Source organism: Trichosurus vulpecula, chromosome 5 (assembly GCF_011100635.1).
Source record: "Trichosurus vulpecula isolate mTriVul1 chromosome 5, mTriVul1.pri, whole genome shotgun sequence".
NCBI classification, from domain to species: Eukaryota; Metazoa; Chordata; class Mammalia; order Diprotodontia; family Phalangeridae; genus Trichosurus; species Trichosurus vulpecula.
In genome coordinates, this window is record NC_050577.1 from 259,324,548 (window position 1) to 259,350,418 (window position 25,871).

A 25,871-nucleotide genomic window follows, 5' to 3' on the forward strand; every position below is an offset into this window, starting at 1 on the left:
GTGCTCAAGAGCTCTGGAGACAATGAATTGGGTGCTAGTTGCCTAATGGGTGGTCTTTTCTTTCTTCTGCTATACCCATCTTGAAATAGAAGATGACTACAATGAGGAGAATGAGCCATGCATTCATGGCTGACCAGAAAATGTGGACTTTTAAGTTGCTAGTCAACCACTACAGAACCAAAGTTAATGTTAAATATCTGTTCAACAGTCTCACAAATCTCCTGGGGTGGGGGATTACCTGCTGAGAGAATATGTGATGGTTTACTTCATGATTTATCTTGTAAATATGTGTTAATGTGGGTTTACAAGTCTTTTGTGCTTATGATTATTTTGTGCTTGAAATAAAGTTGTCTTATCTACTAATTTGTACATTGAGTAATTTTTTAGAGGTGATCCTGTTACTCCCTTTTGGGGATGCCCTAGGCATGGGTCAAACCTGTTTTACTCAAGAGTACATGTGTGTGTGTGTGTGTGTGTGTGTGTGTGTGTGTGTGTGTGTTGTTCCATTTCTAGGTGCGTTAAAGAATTCAAAGAAAAACCAAAACAAAATCCTGAACCCCATCTTTATGGTACAGGTTTCCCCTAGGTTAAAACCCAGTTTGTTTAAGTGCAGAGCTGAGTGGAACTTTCCCTTCATGGGAAGGATAATCCTGAAACTGTAGGTAACATATGAAAGATTGTAAAAGTCAAAGCACAGTTCAGCATATAGTGTATAGATAGACTGTAATTTCCATGTGATTCCCAGATAAAGTACTCCCCAAAAGTAAAAATCCATTTTGGACTGCAGTCCTTTATCTGCCAAGCCTGGGATCAGATGAGACTTGACTGAAAAGATTTGTTTTCATTTTAGCTTTCATCAAGAGTTGAGTAAGAGAGCTAATTTGTTTCCCATTCATATATTCATAGCCTGTAGTACCTGGAGTTATACATCTAAGCATGATAGGAACTGTGAATTATACTGCTGCTTCTCCTAGGGCTGCATGTAGCTAGTCGGTCAGTGGAACTCAGCTTTGCTCAGCTAACAATCCAAATCTTTACAGAGCTTCAGAATGTCCCAACAACCACAAACCTTTCACAGGGTTCTCCTATTTCTAACTTTCATAAACACCTAGGTTGTACAATAAAAGGAAGCCTGTACCCGGAATCAGGAATCTGGAATCTGAGAATTCAAATCTTTACTCAAATATTTATTATCTTAACTAGCTGTGGACCTTGGACAAGTCATTTGCCTCAACTGTAAATTGAGGATAATAATAGCATCTACATCCCAGGGTTGTTGTGAGTATATAAGGAGACTATATGTATATAGCCATTCTATATAAGTCCTTCTTCTTCTTCCTTTTCTTCTTCTTCTTCCTTTTCTTCTTCTTCTTCCTTTTTTTCTTCTTCTTCTTCTTTTTCCTTTACTTCTTTTTCTTCTTCTTCTCTTCCCAACATAACAATAGAGAAGGAGAAGGAGGAGGAGGAAGAATTAGAAGTAGTACTGGAAGGAGGAGGAGAAGGAGGAAGAAGAGGAGGAGGATGAGGAGTTTCTGATTCTAGGTCCAGCACAACATCGATGTCCCAAATTGTCTACTTGTTACCCAGTTATTTCCTACAGTTCTCACAATAATCCTGTGTAAAATTGTGCATGTTATTATTCTTTTCTTCAAATGAAAAAACTGAGGGTAAGAGACTTTAGACAATTTGCTTAAGGTTAAACAGAAAATAATATGCAGTGTTGGGACTGGAACCCAAGTCCTCTAATTTTAAGTGCAGTGACATTTCCCCTAAACCATATTACTTTTTTATTAATAATAATAAAAAAATCACATTGTCAGTGTTATTGCCATCATCAAGGTAACTTTTTACTCATATAGACATGGTACATCTACTTTATCAGAGCACTGGTGTACCAATTTTTCGTCCTCTCTACTGATTGTACTGTTGTATAGATGGCCCCACAGCTGATGGGGTCAAATTCATTAACAATTATTTATTAAGTTTTCAAGGTACTTTGCTTGGTCCAAGACCATTGCAGAATGAATAAAATGTGCTCTTGCTTTCAAAGATCTTGGAACCTAATAAAATAAAGATTGTCAATTGCTTTAATACTTTAATAATGAAAGGCTTTGTGATTTCATGGGTAGAAGATAGTAGTCCCTATCCACCCATAGAGATCAGAAATCCTCAGTGAACACAGAAGGTAATCTTCAAGAGGGAGTGTGGCCCCAAACTACATCAATTCCAATCTGTCCTCAGAGAGGGAATTTCCTGGATGAGACTTACTTATATCAATGAAATCACATTTCTCTAGTGGTGGAAATAAACTATAGTCCTAAATACGATATCTACTAATTTGTATATTAGGTAACTTTTCTAGAAGGGATGATGTTAATTTTCTTTTAGGTGGCCCTAAACATCAACCAAACTGAAGCTTTATTTAAGAAATTTCTCCTGGTTTTCTATTCATGGGTACAGGTAGTCAGCCTGTGAGTTGGAGGAAAACAAAACAAAACAAAACAAAAAATTTGAACCTCCTCTCTTTGGAGTCAGGTTCTAGGCCATATTTCCAGTTATCCTATGATCATGAATTACAGAAAACAACGCAAAAGAATCAACATTGCAAGTAAACATGACAGTGGAAAGCTATATGATAGGCACAAGAAGGCTTTAGCAGAATATCTGGTGAGTAGTAGGTGAGATGTTTTGTAAATGAGTTACTAGACATGTATGATTGAAAAGGAGATGGGCTGTCCATTTAAATAACATGTAGACAGACTAAGAGCTTCACTGATACCCATGCAATGTAAAAAGACCTAGAAAAGCCTCCAGGAAATTGGGTGAGACTTCTAAAAAGGTATATATGAGGCCATGTATAAATGTGACATAGGACAGTAGGATAAGATATTTTAGACAGATTATGTTTTGTATTTTTGGAAGGAATATCCACATTCATGAGATAATGGATCCATTGAAATGTTAAAGGACTTATTCTGTGAATACTAAGTGCAAGTGGGCTTTGTAATAAGATTTTTATTTCCGGTAAGTTGTCAGGAAATCATATGCTTTGTGATGCTATGTTGTGAGTGGTGATATCTATTTCCCTCTGGGTTTACTTTGTAATATATCTTTTCTACTTTCATTTGGCTCTCAGGAGGTTCTCAGAAGAAAAGAATGGAGCACATGTTATTGATATTGGAAATTATCAAGTATTTCAAAAAATGACTATTCCAAAATGGAACTTATCACAAAACCATGATATTTGCCTCAATATGTCAATAATTTGTGATTTCACTGGTATGTATAAATTCACCCCTCCCACCTTCCCACCTCCATCTCCTTCTGCAGATAGTGACCTTTTAGTAGACAGTTAGTTGTTATAGCCAAAAATCTTTATCACTTGGTTCCTAACCTTCAGGGAATCAGCTTCACTGAATTTAGATAGTCTGCTCCTTATGTGACAGGCAGACTGACAATCATTGCTGAGCCCATATGGGAAGGCATTTTTCTTTCTTTCTTGGCATCATCATCATGAGCAGCAGCATCATCACATTATTTGCATAGTGTTTTAAGTTTGGCAAGTGCTTTACAGTATGTTAATTTGATTAATTCTAATTACCCTCTGGAATAGGCACTAATATGATCCCAAATGTATGGATGAGGACAATGAAGCTGAGAGTTTAGTGATTTACCAGCATCATACAGCTAGTGTCTAAGCAGGATTTGAATTCACCTCTTCCTGACTCTAAGTCCTGTGCTCTAACCATTACTTCCATTATTAGAGATTTGCTGACATAGTCTTTGGGAACTCTAGGTCATATCCATGACATAATGAGGGCTTAGATTAGGATTGTTTTTACAATGGTTTAACCTAACCCTAAATTAAAAAAATTAAACTAAATTAAAATGAATTAAATTTTAAAAACTCCACCAAACAATTGATCCCTTATCTTGCTTAGTTCCTAATTAGTTCAGTCACAAAAGCTGAGTTTTCTCTCTTTCTCCCTCTCCCTCTTTTTCTTACTCTCTGTCTCTCTGTCTGTGTCACTCTATCAATCAACAAGTAATTATTAAGTGGCCAGTATGTTACAGACACTGTATTCGGCTCTAGGGATATAAGTATAAAGCATGAAACAATCTCCATTTATGGTGAGCTTATGTCCTAATGGGGAAGACAGCCACTACATATATAAATATGTATAGTAATTCTTTTCATAATGGCAAATAATTATAAACTAAGAGAGTGACCATCAATTGGAGAATTTCTGTACAAATTATGGCATGTGAACATGTAATTCTATTGTTCCATAAGGAATGATGAAATGTATCAGAAAAACCAGAAAAGACTAATCTGAACCAATGTAGAGTGGAGTGAGCAGAACCAAGAGAATAATTTATATGGTACAAATAGTAAATATTATAAAGGTAAATAACTTTGATAGATTTAAGAACACCAACTAACCGTGATTACAGAGGACTGATGAAGAACGATGTTCCCTTCCTACTGAATGAGTAGTAGTAGATTCAAGATGTGCAATCATCTTAGTATATGGTTGTTGTACTTCATTCTTAAAGAGGACTAAAATGACATCACTGTGTTAGAGTCAAGTTACAACATGTGATCAGACTAATATGAGCTCAGAATGCTGTACTACAGATAGGGCACAAATAGCCACACCAGGAGGTGAGCAGTGAGATCCTTAAAAGTCTGCTCAGACAACCAAGGCACTGCTGAGTCTCACTGCTGTTTCCAGTGGGAAGATGGCTCTATGGCCTGAGCTGCCTGTGTGCAAGGTCATGACTACAGCTCCCAGCGTGGTCCCTGTTGCTTTGTCACTTACCTGTAACCACAGGAATTTGAGATAGTTAAAAAAATGGTAAAATGATATGGGTGATGTCTTTTGATTCCTGAGTAAATTGGATTTAAGTGAGCCAGAGTTGCATGAAGTCATTGGCCTCACTCTCTCTTCCAGAGTCATCACAATCCAGTGGCAGAACAGAGTCAAGACAACTGATGATGGCTCGAGATGCAGTGGATGAGCTTGGCATCTTTGATGTCTAACCAAGCCTTCATGGCCATTGCAACAAATTGTTTTCATCTGCCCATTCCACCAGGAGAACTCTGCACATGCTTGGGGTAGACACCCCCCTAACTCACTGATGGGTTTCAGACCCTTCAGTTACCTTTAATCTGGTTTAGCTGATCTGCTGAAGTAGTTTGCCAGGGTGTAGCTTCTGTGAATGCTACAGCTTCTTGGAACCACTAGTGGGAAGTAGGTGGGTGGATCAGGAGGACACCAAAGGTGGAAAACTGCCCTGAAAAGGGCTCTGCAGCCCTCACACTTGAGGTACTAGTCTTCCCTGAACATACCCTACACCCCTCAGGACATGAATGATATGGGAATTAGTTGCTTGATTTTGCATATTATTTTTAAACAAGGATTTTACTTTTATTATTTTTTTTCTTTTAAGGTGGAGGGGCCATTAAGGAGAAAAATTGCTAGTTAATTGAAAAATAAAATAAAAAAAATTGAAATATGAGGCACAAATAAGAATTTAAATTCCTCTGTTTTTCTTCCTCCCTCTCCCCGTGTCCCTTTCTGTTTCTGTCTCTCTTTTCTTTGTAACTCTATGTTTTTTTCTATATGTCTGTCTGACTCTGTCTCTGTCTCTCCTCTCATTCCCAGTTCTCTGCTAATGAATCTTTTTCCATCTTGAAGGAGTCACCTGATCCTTTCTGAGCTTATAATAAGGGAATATTCAACCTATTAAACCTGTGTGTCACTAAGTTACAACAAAAGTTTTTATGGTACTTTTTTTTAACCAACAGAAAAGTTGTTCTGAATCTTTCCTTCTTTTCTGCTTGTTTATATATATTTTACAATGGCCTATTTACAGATTTGTGTATTCTAGGCTTTCCGATATCCCCATCCCCACCTACTACCCCTGCCCTTTATTAATACTCTCTCCCTCAGAACCTTATCTAATTCTTCTGGGATTAACATCCATATCTTACCTACTAACTGTAGTTGTGCCCCAAGGCCCAATTTTGGACCCTCTTTCCTCTCTTTCTATATACTCTATCTTGATGACCTAGTCAGCTTCTAAGAGTCTAATTTTCATCTCTCTGCAGACGACTCTTAGATCTATATTCACAGACCTAGTCTTTTTTCTGTTCTCCAGGTCCATGTTACCAACTGCTAGAACTTAGCACAGTGCCTGTCATATAGTAGCTTCTTAATAAATACCTATTGATTGATTTTAATTACTTTATAAATACTAAATATTTACTAACTTGTGTGCTTTTTGAATTAGCTATGTGGCTCAGTTAACAGAATATTGGGCCTGGAGTTCAAAACAGCCAAGTTAAAGTCTAACTTAGAATTATTACTAGCTATGTGACCCTAGGCAAGTCACTTAACTTCTATCTGCCTTAGTTTCCTCATCTGTAAAATGAGGGTAATAAAAACCTACCTCACAGGGTTATTGTGAGGATAAAATGAAATATTTGTAAAGAGCTTATTATGATAAGTGTCTGGCACAGATTAATCACTTAATAAATGATAACCTCCTTCCTTCATTCCATCTTTCCTCCCTGCCTCCTTCCTTCCTTCCTTCCTTCCTTCCTTCCTTCCTTCCTTCCTTCCTTCCTTCATTCATTCCTTCCTTTCTTCTCCCCTAACAATTGAATGTCAATTCCCTGAGGCCTCTTCTAATTTTTTGCTATGTATTCCCTATGCCTCACCCATTGCCTATTAATAAATACATGTTGAATTGAAGTTACAGGAAAAAAAATAGAACAAAATAATAGGAATTTTAAAAATAATTTGTTACATCTTTGATTTTCCAAATAATTCCATATTTTAATGTCACTTTTTCTTACATTTTGTGGCCCCCACTTTTTTCATAGAAACATTTCTCTAATTTTATATTTAAGGTTAATACAAGGAACTTGCTTGACAGCTTTTTTTTGCAGGAGGTGGGGGGATTTGTCGTATGAAACAAGGTGTGCCTGTGCTCAATACAGTGCCTGTATTCAGAAAATATGGCATTGTTTTCAAACCACCCTTCTTGCCTCATGAACAGTGTACCGAATGCCCTTGTCCAAATTGATCTGTCTTTGCTTGACAGCAGAAGGTTTGTGGACCAGAGCCGTTTCCGAGCTGTCCACAATGAGTGCATTATTAGATTCCAAGAAACATTCTGAGGTCATTCAGATCATCTCCATTTTCACACGGACTTCACATAAACCACTCAGGATAAGTGGTTTATTCATGGTTTCTCCATCTATACAGAGTGGTTTAGGTGAAGTAAGCCAGTGTCTGGAAGTATAAAATGATTGCACATAACCTCAAATGTGTCTAGTGAATGAATCTGAAAAGAGAAGATGGTTTAGAGCTAACATTTGCAAAAAGGTCTGGCTAGCTCTACTATTTCATAGGCAAATGTTCGGATAGAGTTTAATGCCTCATGTCACAAAACAGAAATCAGCTGTGGGTTTTAATTTTGTGGAGAATCACTAACAGTCATAGTTTGTCTGAAGATGGCTAGAACAGGTACTTCAAACTGCTTAGTTGACATAGAGAATTGGCAAAGGGGTAGAAATACTGCAGGAGGTCCTTGGGAACATAGTAATCATTTTCTGTTAAAATCTGTTTGTTTTTCAATCAACATTGGCTGCCTTTTCTGATGTTTCTGCTAGGGGGAGCCACAATTTAACCTTATCCCTGGGAAACTGATGTAACATTGATAAATTAGACCCATGGAAATCCTTAAAAACCCAAAACAAATAATTTTAACTAGTAATTTTAATTTCCTATTTCTACCAACATGTAAATAACTAAGTACACAGAAGAGATATAAACATAAATGCACACATACACATACACATATACACATATGTATATATGCGTGTATATATGTATACATACATATATACATACACACAGACACGTGTGTGTGTGTGTGTATGTTGAAGATTATCAATACAGGGAAGGTACTACCATTAAGAAGAATAAGGAAAGCCTTCTGTAGAAGGTGAGATTTTAGCTGGGACTTGAGGGAACTCAGGAGTCTTCCTCCCCAGGAGGGAGAATATTCCAAACATTAGTTATTAATGGAAGAGGCATCTTTCCAAGAAGTATTAACCTCATGTTTTATCATTAAATTATTAGAGATCCATTCTATTTTATTTTGAAAGCTTTTGGTTCTTAAAACTCCCTTATTAAAATAGAAAGATCCCTGGGAGAGTTACACTTTGAGCCACTGTCTGCTATCAAGTTATTTACAAACTAACACATTTTTTTTTCCTTTGGGAGGGGGAAGGCAGGGCAATTGGGGTTACGTGACTTGCCAAAGGTCACACAGCTAGTAAGTGTGTCAAGTGCCTGAGGCCGGATTTGAATTCAGGTCCTCCTGACCCTTGGACTGGTGCTCTACTCACTGCACCTGAAAGCCCCCAAACTAATACCTTAGCAGGATTTTTTTTTTTATTGATAGCTGAGAATAAGACAACAGAGAAGCACCAGTCTTCCAGAAGAGGGCAACAAGTATAGCAGAGGAGGAAAAAGCTGTTTTTTTTTCACAATTTTACCCAGAAGGATCAGGATTCATTTATTTCTCTCTTGTATAGTATCTATCGGTTTCTTTGCTATGCATATGTTCATTATAGAACTAATTGGAAGACAAATCTTAGATAGAAATCTTGGGTCCTCCTTTTCCTCTTTTAAAAATAGTGATTACAAGTTTATCTTGAACCTGACAACTATACCCAAACTTTAATAACATTTAAGGGAGAAGATAAATATAACTCTAGACCAATACCCCATGTAGAGCAGAATGACCATACTTCTGACTCCAACCTCCTGCTTCTACTGTCAGGAATTAGTCTCCATTGGAGAAGGTTAGGGGGAGAGAAGACTAGAGATGTTTGTTTTGCCTCCCTATGAATCACACAATGACACATTCATGAAAGGAGAGGAGGTGGTGATCAAAGACAGGAAATATTATAGATTCTGATGAAGTAAAAACACACACCCAATAATCAAAACTTTTAATAAGAATGGGATCAAACAACTCATAAAATGGAGGAAACTGGAAGAATGAATTAGAAAGCAGAACGGAAAATACAGTTTTTAGAAGAAATCCAATATTATTATAACGGTGTGAAATAGAATAAATTGTGCTTTACATGAAGCATATTTCAGGGATGACAGTTCTGGTATCAGACAAGTCAACAGCAACAATAGAGATAAAGCAGGGAAATTACCAAAATGATAGCAATGCATAATTTGAGTGTACCAAATGGCAAAGCAACTAAATACTGAAAAGAAAATATAATTGAACTAGAAGGAGAAATAGAAAGCAAAAAGAAAAAAAAATAAGTCCTTCTCTTAGACAAACCTAATAAAAAAGATAAAGATGAAAGAAGTTAAAGATCTAAATAAAATTTAAGAAAAATAGATTTAATATTCTGTTAGTTAATAGGAATAATAAACAGTTTTCTATTTCTCAGCTTTGCATGGCACCTTTATCAAACTTAATCATATACTAAGGTATAAAAGAAGTCATAAATAAATGCATGAAAGTGGGGATAAATGTTAAACACATTCTTTACTGACCACAACAATAAAAATTATAATGAATAAGAAAACTAAAAAAAACCTAAATGAAAGTGTGGGCAAAGGATTATAGACAAAGATTATCAAAGAGAATGTTAATGTGAGACAATATTTAAAAGTTTGTGGGGCACAGCCAAAGAAGTCATGTGGAGGAAATTTATATCTATAAACACATTTAGCAATAGAAGTGAGAAACAAGAGATCAGTTAAGCAGGCTTGCAACAATGACAAAAAGTAATAGATTCAAAAAGACAAAAACAAATTTTGACAATCAAAAAAGAGACAGAATTAAAAACAATCCCCCCACTAAATTAATGAATAAAACTGGTAGTGAATTTTAAAAATGCTATAAAAATAGATGGGCCATTAATGAATTGAATTGAAAAAGGGAAGAAAATCAAATTGCCAAAATTGAGAACAAAAAAGGAAAAATTACAACAGGTGAAAAAGAAATAAATGAAATAACTGGAAACTATATTACCTGAGTATAAGCTAAACAACCATTAAAAGAATTAGAGCAATGCTCACAAAATGTAAAATGTACAGATTAACAAAGACAGAGGTAGAGAATTTGTGCAACCCAATACCAGAAAAAGAAATTTTACAAGTTGTGAATGAATTTTCAAAAAGAAAACCAAAAGGACTAGATTTCTCCCATTAAATCATAAGCTTATTGAGGGCGGGGATTCTCTTTTGACTCTTGTTGTATAACTAGCACTTAGCAGAGTACCTGGTACATAATAAATGATTAATAAAGGTTTTATTGAATGAATGAATCGATAAATTTCTAAGTGGATTCTATTAAATGTTCAAAAAAATGTTACATAAGTTGTTTGCAAAAATAAACAAGAAAACTAATCAAATTCTATTTATGAAATAAATGTGATCATAATAAGTAATATGAGATGAGATAATGCAGAGAAAAAAACTATAGCCCAAATGTGTAATGAATATTGATGTAAAGTATTGAATAAAATTTTAGCAAAGAGGCTACTGTAAGGCATTCAAATGATTGTTAGTTAGTATTAGGTTGAATTTAAACCAGGAATGCTGTTAGTTCATTATTAGGTGAAGTATAGATATAATGTATCATATTAATAAAACACTAATGTTACATGATTATATCGGTAGATGCAGGAAAAAATTTTGATGAAATACAATAGCTAATTTTTTGTTTAAACACTAAAAGAAGGGAATAACTAAAATAGGTGAATAGGAATTAATGGAGCATATAATATGCTAAAGATTATATATGTTTATACATTTTACATGGATACATGTATATATATTCTTTTCAATATTAAGCAAGTAGGGTACACCGGCATTATCTGTCATAAAGAAACTCTAGAAGTCCTTCCAATTTTAAGGCAAGTATGCCTAGTGTTGCCATTACCATTCAAAATCATTTTTGAAATACTAGTTAGAGAAATAAGACAAGAAAAATTAAGGAAATAAGCATAAGAAACATATTAATTGTTCATATGTGGGCCATGCCAATATAGAAAAATATTGATGTTATTGAAATTAAATAGATATATTCTCATTCCAATTAAAGAGATATTTTGTGAAACTATACAAAATAATAGCAAAATTAATTTGGAGGAAAATTGGTCAAAAATAGCAAGGGACACCAGGGGCACTCTTGGTGGAGTTGTCAACTGATCCAACCATTCTGGAGAGCATTTTGGAACTATCGGCAAAGGGCTGTAAAACTGTGCAAACCTTTTGATCCAGCAATACCACTGCTATATCTCAAAGACATCTAAAAAGCAAAGAAAGACCTTTGTGCACAAAAAATAGCAGCTCTTTTTGTGGTGGCTAAGAATTGGAATATGAGATAATGCCCATCAATTGGGAAATGGCTAAAAAGGCTTAGATACATGATTGTGATGGAACACTATTGTGCTATAAGAAAAGACAGGCAGGATAATTTCAGAAAAACCTGGAAAGAATTATACGAACTTAAAGTGAAGTGAGTATAACCTGGAGAATGGTTGCACAATAACACCAATAATGTACAATGAAGACTTGTGAATGACTTAGCTATTCTCAGCAATAGAACCATTCAAAATAATCCCAAAGGACTAATGATAGAGCATGCTCAGTGACTTTAGAGAAAGAACTAATACTGTTTGAATACCAACTGAAGCAGGCTATTTTTCACTTCATTTCTTTGTTTCATTTTTTTTATTGGAGTCTTCTTGTACAAAATGACTAATATGGAAATATTTTACAGGATAGCACACATATGAGCTATATAGGATTGCTTATAATTTCAGAGAGGGATGAGGGGAATGAGAGAGGGAGGGATAGAACTTGGAAAGCAAAAGTTCAAAAAAATGTTAAAATTTGTTTTTAACATATAATTGTGGAAATATATATATATATATATATATATATAATATATAAAATAAAAAGCAAAATAAAAGATCACAGTTTCTTATACAATCCTCTTTGTTTCTTTGTATCTTGAAATGCCTGTTTATTAATAATTGAGTTCATAATGAAAATAAAATTTTAAAAAGGAAAGTTAAAAGTGATCACTGAGTGTAAGATACTATTACTGTTTGGTGAAATGTCAAAAAGCAGAAGCCAGAGAAAGAATCCCAAGATCTCAGATACTCAAGAGTTGGGAGGGACCTCAGAGGTCACCACATTCAAAATGTACTCAGCTAAAAATCCCCTGTACTAGGTCCCTAACAAGATATCTACTGAGAAACAACTCACTCCATTAATAGTTAACACTTGAATTTTGGGAAACCCTAATTTTAGGAATTGTTTTCCTTCCAACAGCCAAAATCTGCCCTGGTAACTTATATTCATTGTTCCTAATTCTATCCTCAGAGGTCTATCAGCCCAAGGCTAATTCATCTTCTATTTAACAACCCTTCAAATACTGAAAGATACCATGTCTTCCCTTCTCCACATTTAGTAACTACAGCTCTTTTCACTAATCCTTTTATTGAATTATCTTGAGTCTTTTGTCATCCTGGTTGACCTCCCCTGAATATTAGAAAGTTGAATAATCCACAAGCTGGACTACTCATTTACTGCATAATACTGAGCACACTGTACTTCTGCCTTATCTGCATAGTCATAACCTAATACTGTGCATGAACGTCAGTGTACTCAGAAAGCTTCATATAAACTATTTGATTGGCTTTGACACTGACACAGAGTTTAGATTGTAAATAGTATTTTGCAAGGATAATGACAATTTGTACTGGGTTATGGCATAGTCTATTCAGCATGCAGCTATGTTCCAAGATGGAATAATTTACATATCATTTGGATCATCCTGTTCTGTGTCAATAGAGTTTATTAGATATGACTGGTTGGAGTTTGAGAATATTGACTAGTATTTGCATTGGTCTGGCATTGATAAGAGATTATTGGTTATAGCAAACTAATATTGCTTGATTTGGGAAAATGAGGAGGAGTGTCAAGGATATTCCAACTTTCTGTGACAACAATGTTTGACCTATGCTTAATTTCAATATTTATATTTATTTGCCAACCAATGTGCAGAAATTGTCAAGTGAAATTACAGTCAGAATTGGGAATTATCGAGAGGAACTTGGTTTAGAAAGCTATGATACATTTCTTTTTCCTCTTTCACCTAGCTTTGCTATAGGACATGTCTATTTGTCAAAGAAAATGACGAAGCATCTGGATCTCAGAAATAAGCACTCAGTAGCTAGCCACTAATTCCTTTGGACACATTCAGAAGTTTCAGTGTCATTTGACCTTTATGTGAGCAGCTATCCATGGTTTGGCACATCTATTGAAAGGAAACACAAGTGGACCTGACCTCTATGAGGTGACCTTCATTAGTGAATCGGGCACCACACTGTGAAACATTGCCTGCTCAGTATTTAGCTGGTTTCCAGGCAACAGTATTTGTGTATCTTTCTCCATAACTGGTGTTTCACTGAAGTTACTCTTCTGGGAAGTGATGGGAATTTACCCTTTCTTCTAAAAGTTACTTAGTTTGTTTTCTTTTTTCCCCACTTTTAATTTTATTTTTTTCTGAATTACATGTAAACAAACTTTCAAACATTCTTTTTGTAAATTTTGAGGTTGATATTGTCTCCCTTCCTCACATACCCTACTCCCTTCTTGAGAAAGCAAGCAATTTGATATAGATTATACATGTTCAGTGGTCCAAAACATTTTCACATTAGCCATGTTGTAAAAGAAAATGGAAACCAAGACAAACAAACAAACAACATAAGAATAACAAAGAAAGTATGCTTCATTTTGCATTCAGATTCCACTAATTCTTTCTCTGGAGGTGGGGAACATTTTTCATCATAAGTCTTTTGGAATTGTCTTGGATCCTTGTATTGCTGAGAATAATTAAGTCATTCACAATTGATCATTGTACAATATTGTTTACTGTCTACAATGTTCTTCTGGTTCTGATCATTTTTACTTTGTATCAGTTCACCTAAGTCTTTCCAAGTTTTTCTGAAGCATCCTGCTCATCATTTCTTATAGCACAATAGTATTCCATCACAATCATACACCACAACTTGTTCAGTCATTCCCCAATGGATGGTCATCTCTTCAATTTCCTGAATCTATTTATATAATCATACAATTTTTTAATTTAATTATTGCTATAACAAATTATGTTAATAGTTTTCTTTATGTTAAACCATCCGTGCACTCCTGGTATGTATTTTGCTTAGTCGTGATGTATAATTTTGTAATATATTGTTGTAATCTTTTAGCTAGTATTTTATTTAGGATTTTTGCATCCATATTCATTAATGAAATGAGTCTATAATTTTCTTTCTCTGTTTTTAGTCTTCCTGGTTTCAATTTCCAGATCTTTGCAACCACAAAAAGAGCGGCTATAAATATTTTTGTACATGTAGGTCCTTTTCCTTTTCCTTTGATTCCTTTGGAATACAGACCTAGTGGTGGTATTGCTAGGTCAAAGAGTAAGAAAATTTTTATAGCCCTTTGGTCATAGTTCCAAATGACTCTCCAGAATGGTTAGATCAGTTCACAACTCTACCAACAGTTCATTAGTGTCCCTATTTTTCCATATCTCCTTCAACATTTCTTATTTTGTTTTTCTGTCATATTAGCCAATCTGAGAGGTATGAGATGGTAACTCAGAGTAATTTTAATTTGTATTTCCCTAATCAATATTAATTTAGAGCATTTTTATATGATTCAAGGTAGTTTTGAATTTTTTTCTTCTGAAAACTGCCTGTACATATCCTTTAACCATTTATGAATTGAGGAATGACTTGTATTCTTACAAATTTAACTCAGTTCTCTATATATTTGAAAAGTGAGAACTTTATCATAGAAACTTGCAGTAAATTTTCCCCCCAATATCCCCAATATCCTGCTTTCTTTCCAATCCTGGATGCATTGGTTTTATTTGTGCAAAACAATTTTGATTTTATGTAATCAAAATGATCAATTTTACATTGTGTAATGCTCCCTATCTCTTGTCTAGTCTGATTTCTTCCATTAGCCATAAATCTGATGGATAAAATATTCCATGCTCCCCCAGTTTACTTATGATATCACCCTTTATATTCAAATCATCTATTCATTTTGACCTTAGGTTGCTTTGTTTTAAATGTTTTTACAAGATAAATGAAATAGTCTACAGAAATGCACTTGGATCATTTTGAACAAAATCTCTAAGGAAATCAGAGGAGTTATTGTCACAGACACGAATATTGTAATGAATTCTCTATCTCCTTACTAAAGTGTCATGCATAACAAAATAAGGAAGGAAGGAAGAGGTATTGCAAAAGACAAACTGACCTTCATGATACATTGATATATATTTTCAATTTAGAATTTCTCAACAAATGAGATAGATTATATTACCCTAGGCTATTTTAGAATCCCATTGCCCTCTCAATTACAGGATGGAAATTTTTTTTTCCCTTTTGTCAAATGGGCTAATTGTGAAGGAATGTCAGTGGACTCATTTGTTTAGATGTGTTAGAGAATAAATAAAGAATTTAATCAGTGTTCAATGGACACATTACAATGATGGTCAGATATCCAATGTGCCTTGGAGGTGACTTGTTTTTAATCATACAGTTTTTAATAGAAATTCTATAGGGGTGTCTGATGTGGTAAGAACTCATGAGAACTCTTGCTCTTAAGAATTAGGGCACACCAAGCAAAATGTTTTCCAAATTCAACCCTATAGGGAAAATCACAAAATATCCAGAGGTTTTGTTTTTATATTTGTTCAATTTCAATGAGATTTATTTAAAGAGACTAAATCTTCAAGTGCTGTACTGATATTTATTTATTTATTTTCCCATGGGGGAAAAGGCTGACTTTTAGCAAATGTCTTATTTTGGTTAATTTTTATACAACATTTGTAAAATGTGAATTATTTTGGTCTAGTTAAGATTATTTATTAGCTCTATATTTTGGTGCATATTCTAATTTTTAAAAACTGAAATAAGTCCTTAATATAATGATACAATATATGGCAATGGAGGTTGCAATGTATATATTCACTTAGATTTTCAAAATGTTCATGAAAAAGTACCTTAAAAACTTAAACTTAAAAACTCTCCATAAATGTTCTTGTAATATTGCAGGTGTGTTGAAATTATTTGTAAATGGCTCTTGAAGGAAAACATGGGAAAATCCCCAGACATAGGTGACTATTCAGCATATTTTCATTAAAAAATAGATATAAAAGAACTGATCCTATCTTGTCAATGAATATGACATCCATTCTATTGGGAGATTGATATGTTCTACATAAAATGACTGGGGGCAGGGTTGGGGTAGTAGCTATACTTACCACTTCTAGAGGTCAAATTTCATTTCAGTGCAAACTTCAGAAGAGTCACATAATTAATTTATGAAATAGATTCATGAAATGCTGAATGCATGTCAGTTTTATAAATGAAATTATGTTTTAAATGTACTAGAAGGATTTAATGCTTAATGAAACCCTTAGCCAAATTCTATCATATAGCAAAGAATCTTTTAAATTCATAAGTGCCCCCTAATTTATTTACTATGTAAATTCAGAGTCTCATATCTCAGATACTTAGAGAGCAGGGCTAGATGATTATCAAAATTTTCTCACCTAAATTCCAACCTATAGATCATTTATTTTGAACAGTATTTGATACTATATATTCCCATAATAAAAATGTGTGTACCTCTTTGGGGTTAGAATAGGATTACATCAATAGCATTACACAATCTGAGATTATGTCTGTATGAGAGCAACACAATTAGTCAATCATTTCCAAAGTGAGAACTTTCAAGTGAAAACATCTGTCTCATCAACCACACAATGTTCAGATGACTGATAATTTTCCTCCTCTTTTTCATTTGGTTGTTTTAGGGTTATTCAGAAGTAGCTTAAATGATATGGCATATTGGCAGGACATTTTGAGTCACATAGCTTTTCCAATTGTTTTTATATCTGCTTCAAATCCTTTGACCAACTGATACCACCTAATTTGACTACATTTGTGTCCCACACAAAATGAATAGGGAAGTATGGGAAGTGATGCAAGAAAATCATGAAAAAATAGTCAACATTTTGGTCAAGAAGACCCCCCAAATTGAATAACACTGTAAAAAACAGGATAGGCCAAATTGTAAAAGAGGCACAAAAATCCAATGTGGAGAAGAATGCCTTGAAAAGCAGAAATGGACAAATGGAGAAAGATATACAAAAAATTCACTGAAGAGAAGAACTCCTTGAAAAATATAATTGGCCAAGTGGATAAAGAGGTACAAAAGTTCGCTGGGGAAAACAATTCCTTAGAAGATAGAATTGGGCAAAGGGAAGCTAATGAAATTATGAGACATCAAGAAACAATCAAACTAAATCAAAATAATGCAAAAAATAGAAGAAAATGTGAAATAGCTCATTGGAAAAACAACTGACCTGGAAAACAGATGTAGGAGAGATAATTTAAGAATCAATAGACTACCTGAAAGCCATGATCAGAAAAAGAGCCTAGACATCATCTTTTAAGAAATTATCTAGGAAAACTGTCCAGATAGTCTAGAATCAGAGGGTAAAAGAGAAATTGAAAGAATCCACTAATCACCTTCTGAAAGGGATTCCAAAATGAAAACTCTCAGGAATATTATAGCCACATTCCAGACCTCCCAGACCAGAGAAAATACAGCAAGAAGCCAAAAAGAAAGAATTCAAGTATCATGGAACCACAGTTAGGATAACACAAGATTTAACAGTTTCTACGTTAAAGGATTGGATGGTTTGGAATATGATATTCTGGAGAGCAAAAGGGCTAGGATTACAAGCAAGAATTTCCTACCCAGAAAAACTGACTATAATCCTTCAGGGGGAAAAATGGATATTCAATGAAATAGAGGATTTTTTTCTTGATGAAAAGAGCAGAGCTGAATAGAAAATTTGACTTTCAAATATAAGATGCAAAAGAACCCTGAAAAGGTAAACAGGAAAGAGAAATCATAAGGGACTTGATAAGGTTAAACTGTTGATATTCCTACACAGGAAAATTATATTTATAACTCCTAAAAACTTTCTTATCATTAGGGCAGTTAAAAGGAGTATACATAGACAGAAAACAGAGGCTGTGAGTTGAATGTGATGGTCTGATTATCTAAAAAAAATTAAAGTTAAGGGATGAGAAAGAAGTATGCACCAGGAGAAGGGGAAAGGGAGAGGTAGAATGGGATAAATTAACTGATGTAAAAGAAGCCTGAAAGAGATTTTACAGTGGAGGGGGAAAATGGGGGAATGAGGAGGGGAGCACATGAATCCTACTCTCATCAGAATTGGGTCAAAGAGGAAATAGTATACATACTCTGTTGGGTGTAAAAATCTATTTTACCATACATGAAAATAGGAAGGGAAGAGGATAAGAGAAGGGGGAGCTGATAGAAGGAAGGACAGTTTGGGGGAGATAGAAGTCAGAAGCAAAACACTTTTGAGAATGGACAAGGTAAAAGGAGAGAAAGAGTAGGATACATGGGGTAACTAAGATGGAGGGAAATCATGGTTGGTAATCTTTACTGTGAAAAAAATTTTTAAGGTAAGTTTCTCTCATAAAGACTTCATCTCTCAAACATTCAGAGAATAGTCAAATTTTCAGAAATAAGAACCATTCTTCAATTGATAAATGGTCAGAAGATATGAACAGATAATTTTCAGACAAAATAATCAATGCTACCTATAGTCATATGAAAAAAATGCTCTAAATCACTGTTGATGAGAGAACACTGAGTTACTACTTCACACCTTTTAGATTGGTTACTATGACAAAAAGGGAAAATAACAAATGTTGGAGAGGATGTGGGAAAATTAAAATACTAATGTACTATAGGTGAAGTTGTACACTGATTGAACCATTCTGTAAAGCAATTTGGAACTATGCTCAAAGAGCTATAAAACCATGCATACCCTTTGAGAACAAGAAATACCACTACCAGATAAGTATAACAAAGAGATAAAAAAGGGCCTATGTGAACAAAATACATTTATAATAGCTCTTTTAGTGGTGGCAAAGAATTGGAAATTGAGGATATGTCTATCATTTGGGGAATGCCTAAACAAGTTGTTGCATATGATTGTGATGAATACTATCGTACTTTAAGAAATGATGAGCACGATGTTCTCATAGAAAGACTCACATGAACTGATGCAAAGTGAAATGAAAAGAACCAGGAGAACATTGTACACAGTAAAAGCAACATTATATGATGATCTACTATGAATAACTTAGCTATTCTCTGCAATACAACGATCCAAGACAATTGTGTAGGACTTATGCTGAAAGGTGTTGTCCATCTCCAGAGAAAGAACAAGTAGAACCTGAATGCAGATCAGAGATACTTTTTCTTTATTTTTTGTCTATGTTTCACAGAATGATTTACATAGAAATGTGTTTTGCATGACTACACATATATAACCAATGTCAAATGCTTGCCTTCTCAATGAGGTGGGGAGGGGAAGGAGGCAGAAAAATTGGAACTCAAAAAATTTTTTAAAGAGAATGTTGAAATTGTTTTTACATGTAATTTGGGAAAATAAAATATTAAATAAGATAAAAAATATTTTATTGCTAAAAATGCTAACCATCGTTTGAGCTTTCAGTGAGTCATAATTTTTCTGCTGTTGGAGAGTCTTGCCTCAATGTTGATGATTGCTGACTGATCAGGGTGGTGGTTGCTGAAAGCTGGAGTGGCTGTAGCAATTTCTTAATATAAGGCAATGATGAGGTTTTCCACATTGGTTGACTCTTCCTTTCACTTGAGCATTTAGGGGCCATTGTAGGGTTATTAATTAAACTAATTTCAAAATTGTTGTGCCTCAGGAAATAGGGTGTTCTGAAGAGAGGTAGAGAGATGGGGGAATGGCCAGTTATTGGAGCAGTCAGAACACAAGAGTACACACATGGGCAATTATAATACCAACACCAAAGATCACTGATCACAGATCAACATAAGATTTATAATAATAATGAAAATATTTAAAATATTGTGGGAATCACCAAAATGTGACATGGAGACAAGATGTGAACATATGCTATTAGAAAATGACATCAACAGACTTGCTTGATGCAGGGTTGCCACAAACCTTCAATTAGGAAAAAATGCAATATCTGTGAAGTGCGATAAAGTGAAGTCCAATAAAATGAGGTATATGTCTGTACTCAATGTTAGATTTCATTTTAGTGATCTTTTAATTTATAATTTTGTACTTGTATATATTTTCCCTTTAGTTTATTTCATTCTGCATTAGTTCATGTAAATTTTCCTATGTTTTTCTGACTTTCTGACTTTTGACTTTATCATTTCTTGTTGCATGATATTCCTTTACATTCATTTAGTGTCACTTTTGTTCTGACATTCCTCAGTTGATGGACACCTACTTGATTTCTAGGTCTTTATGACCACAAAATGTGTTGATGTCAATATATTTGTATATATTGTATTTATACACCTGGCATTGATTTTATGTATATGGCTAGTAGCGGGAATTACAGGATTAAAAATTCTCCCTCTCTATTTTATTCTCATTATAATTCTAAATTGCTTTACAGAGTATTTGGATCACCTGACAGGTCTATCAGTAGAAATCCACTGTCCCAGTCTCTCTACAACCCCTCAAACTATGTCTTCCAATATTTTGTCATCTTTGCCAAATTGAATGATTTGTGATGATGCTGCTTCATGTTCATTTTAATTTTAATTTATCTTACTATAGGTGATTTGCAAGTTATTTTATGTTGTTATTTATAATTTCTAATCCTCCTTTTAAAAATGTTCATACTCTTTAGTCATTGTTATTGTTTTTGTTCTTCATTTTCAAAGAGGACCAATGATATCATAGGGTAATATCTTGACTTGCATGTGAATTGCATTTAAGTGAGGTAGAGTTGAACAAAGTCATTAGCTTCATTCTCTAGTTGAAAGTCATCACAGTCCAATGGCATCACAAAAGCCAAGATGACTGGAGATTGCCTAGGATGCAGTGGATGACCTCAGTATTTTTGATGTGTGACCAAGCTCTAAGTACACCACAGAACTTACTTCATAGCCACTGGAAAAAATTATTCTAATCTACCCATTCCATCCAGAGAATTCTTCACATATTTGGGGTAGACATCCTCTAACACCCCCAACAGGTTTGAAGCCTGTTGGCTACTCTCAACCTGGTTTAGCCCATCTGCCAAGATGGTTTCTGGGGTGTGGCCACTGCACGCTACAGCTTCTTGGAGCCACAGGTGATAGTTGGATGAAAGGTGGATACCAAAGGAACAGCCCTGAAAAGGTTCAGCAAGCCATCACTCCAGAAGTGCTAGTCCTCTCTGAACACCCCATACATCCAATCTTTTAGCCACTTACCTCTCAAGTACTGTGAGTGGTTTACGTTTATGTCAATTTCCTATGTGTTTGGAATATCAAATTTCTATCTGTAATATTTCATGCAAATATTTTTACACTATTTTTCTACTAATTTTATCTTTCTTAATTTCATTTATGATACATATTATAAATATTACATAATATTTTATGATTTCTTCTTTTATTATTTGGGTAAGAAATATCCCTTTAGCCGTAGTGATGAAAGGAGTGTGATTTTGTTCACTTAAAAAAATCATAGTATCTTTTATATTCTGGTTATGTGTAGACAATATTTTTGGTTTATTATGATATAGTGCCTAAGATGTTGAGCTAAACCTAATTTTTGACACACTGCTTTCTGCTTTTTTTCTCCCCCTAGCAATTCTTGTTCAAAAGGGAATCTTTTCCTTAGTGATTTATGTTTTTGTATTGATCCAACACTGGGCTACTATTTCAATTGCTTCAATTTTATGTTTATTTGGTGTATTCTATCTACTAATCTAACTTCCTGGTTTATTTTTAAAATCAGTTCAAAATGGTTTTGATGAGTACTATTTTAAAATATAATTTTGTATTTTTTCTTATTTCACTTGAGATCTAGGTTTTTTTTTTTCACTTTTCCAAATGAATGGTTATTTTGTACAGTTTTACACAACTATCTCCTCAGTAATTTTATTGGTACTGTTACAAAGCAAGAGAGTGCTAGAACATAATGAGAAAAAAAAAAGGATTATAGGTGAACTATAAAGCAAGTTGCAGTGACTGTGGACATTTCTTTGTCTAAGAAAAAAAAATTGTGACAGGGATACTCCTTTTTATAAACTCTTGTACTTTCCCAGAAGAGCAGGGAATTGTATCTCTAATTCTTATCTTTACAAATGTGTTTTGTTTCTCTTTTCCCATTTAAAAAAAGGAGAATAATTACTCTAAAATTCCATAGTCATTGATTCAACAGTGATTTTATATATAACTCTTTGTGGGGTTAAATGCAAGGGGTAGGGTAGGATAATGGATAAGAAAACATACAGGAGCAGATGATGCAAGAAATCCATTTCTGTCACCAGAAAATGTCAAGGATTACAAAGTGGCAACAAGTGCCTTTCACTGAAGTAAAAGAATCGCAGTTCAGGACACTACACAGTACTGAAGGGCATGCAAGGGGCACAAGAGGTGGATTTTAAATACATTTCAACAGGGAGGGAGTCTCATGGAAGGTACAACCTCCAGAAGCAGTTATATAAGTTGTTTTGCATAACTGCTGAAAATCCATAAAGAAGACTGAGGAGGTTTGGGGAGGGGTGACTCTGGTCAGAACAGAGAGTTCCAGGTGCAACAAAAGGGACTTTCCAGAGATATCACAAGACTAACTCCAACCTGTTTGGACCTGCTCTGATCATGGGGTCAGTGGGGTCAGGGTCAGATAGCACGTTCTGATGACTGAATTCAACAATATATACATAAATATTGACATAGATATGTATATAAATAAAGGTACAGATGGAGATGGAAGTATAGACATAGATATTTTCAGGGAGACAGAAATAGAGTCTCCAACTAATTGCTAGAACTATAAGCTGGAGACTTGAAATGAACAAAAAAAAATTATTGATTCACATTTTATGACTTACCAAAAACATGGATAGGTAACATGAGTCCAGATCAGGTAAACTGGGCATAGATAGTGATTAACATAAAAACTGGAGAAAGGAGAGATCTAGAGTAGCTCCCTTCTAAAGACCATTTCTCTTATGCACCTTTAGTCCTGTTGTTCACTCCAAGAAGGTTTAATGAAATCCCTCAGGAATGGGGAATTATGGTCAGGGACTAGAGAGAAACTCACACTTGTCAGATGGAGTTGGACTACAAGGGAGCTACCCAGATGAGGGTGGAATCCAAGCAAGAGAAAGGAACTAGTTTTCTTGCTAATCTGCTAATCTATAGTAATGTCTATAGAAGCAAAATCTTTTTGTCATGTTAAAGAGAGACCTTGAAGTATAAAGACATTTTAGGATTTTTAAGAAATATTACTGCTGTACTTTCCCCCACTTGAGATAATTGTGGTTTTTGTCACCTTTATTGTTAATATGAATAATCGTGCTAGTTGTTTTTGCAATGGTGAACTATACATAAATCCTGGTACGAATCCAACTTAGTCACAATAAATTGCTTTCTGGGTTTATTTTTGTACTTGTAAGGATTTTGTTTAAAATTTTTTTAATCAATATGTATTAATGAGAATTATTTGTAGTTCTCTTTTTTCTTTATCTTTTCATGGATTGAGTATTAGTAGCATATTTTTCTCATAAAAAAAAAGTTTGGCAGAGGGCCTTCTCTTTTTTAGTGTTTTTTTTTTAAGTTTAATTATAGTTATTGTTCTTTAAATGTTTGATAGAATCCATTTGTAATTCTACTTGGCCCAGATTCCCTTCCATTTCATCTTTGACATTTTATTTGTTTGTTTATTTATGTATTTTAAACTGAGATTAACTTACAATCTCTACTTTTTTAGTTTTTATGTTATACATATTTTCATGGATAATAACCAATTTCCTTCACATTTTAATTTTTGTTGGCATATAATCATGTTTCTTATTTTCTCGCTTACTCTTATAACCTTTTAAAAATTTGGTTTTCCTCTTTTTTTAATCATTACTTAACGTTTTGCTGATTTTTTTAGTTCTTTAAATAATCTTGTGGTTTTGCTCATTAATTTTTGTTGTTATTCTGTCAGAATTACCTTATGAAGTATTTTTTCACTTTTCTTTTCCTTATACTTATTGAATGTTTTGGGCATCTTCAATTCTATTATTTGGAAAGGTAAGAAAAAAGTGACCCTCTAAAAAACCTCTTATTTTGGATCTTCATAGGATTCTTATAGAGGTACTTTTTTAAGTGAAAGAGTTATTCAAACTCTTATGATGTTATAGCATTCAATTTAAAATACATGTTTGTGTATAATAGATGAGGAAAACAACCATTTTGTTTGGGTTCCCCCCAAAAGGAAGTTAACTCTTGTAGGCTTTACATTGTTTTCTTCTTTTTTTAATGTGTGGGATACTTTATAGATTTAAGATTACATGTGATTGGTTCAAGAGAGTTTAATATGACTTCTTTTTACTATGCTCACCATTTATTCTTCTCTTAAGTGATAAATGGATGGAAGATATCAACTGTAATGTAAGCTCCTGGAGGTCAGGAACTTTTTTTTGTCTTTATATCCTTAGTCAGCAGTGCTGAGGAGCCTGCTGCCTCAAGGCCACATGTGGCCCTTTAGGTCCTCAAGTGCAGCCCTTTGAGTGAATCCAACTTCACAGAACAAAGGGCCACAGGTTCCCCAGCCCTGCATACTTAATACAGTTCCTGGAACACAGGAGACATTTAACAAATGACTGTTTGCTAAAGGAAGGATTGACTAGTTAACTCTATTCAGGTTTGAGCCCCTGGGACTATATCTTTGATCAAACCAGCATCATAGATATATTACAGGGTCTTTTTATGTTCATTTCAACTGAATTGGGTCTCTAATCTAGTCCTCAATCACTACAATCCACAAATGAAGATAAGGAAGCACTCCTTGGAATCCCTCACATTTGATGGGGTGGTACTTACAGAAAAAAAAAAAAAACTCATTAGGTCATAGATTTAGAGTTGGCAGTATTCTTTTTAAAAGTTTTTTATAAAAATTTATTTTCAGTTTTCAGCATTCACTTCCACAAGATTCTGAATTCCAAATTTTCTCCCCATCTCTCCCCTCCCCCCATCCCAGGAGATTTTGATTTTGATTACCCCTTCCTCCAATCTGCCCTCCCTTCTATCACTCCCTCCCCCTTTTCTTATTCCCTTCCCTTCTATTTTCTTGTAGGGCAAGATAGATTTCTATACCCCATTACCTGTTTATCTTATTTCCCAGTTGCATGTAAAAACAATTTTTAACATTCATTTTTAAAGCCTTCAGTTCCACATTCTCTCCCTTCCTCCCTCCCTACCCACCCTTATTGCAAAAGCAAACAATTCAATATAGGTTATACATGTTTAGTAATGAAAAACACTTCCATAATGGATATGTTGTAAAAGACTAACTATATTACCCTCTATTCTGTCCCACCCTTCATTTGTTCTATTCTCTCTTTTGACCTGTCCCTGTCCTTCCATAAATGTTTGCTTCTGATTGCCCCTTCCCCAATCTACCATCCCTTCTATTATCTCCCCTCTCTTCCCCCCCCACACCCCCGCTTTCCTGTAGGGTGAGATAGACTTCCATATCCAATTGAGTGTGTGTGTTATTGCCTCCTTAAGCCAAATCTAATGAGAGTAAGGGTCACTTATTCCCTCTCACCTCCCTCCTCTTCCTCTCCATTGTAAAAGCTCTTTCTTGCCTCTTCTATGTGAAATGATTTACTTCAT

General features: G+C 34.5%; 1 pseudogene; it reads right to left on the reverse strand.

Annotated features, from left to right (window-relative positions):
* LOC118851262 overlaps positions 1 to 7,195 on the reverse strand; it is a 40,527-nt pseudogene extending 33,332 nt beyond the window's left edge.
* Between the last annotated feature and the right edge of the window lie 18,676 nt (positions 7,196 to 25,871).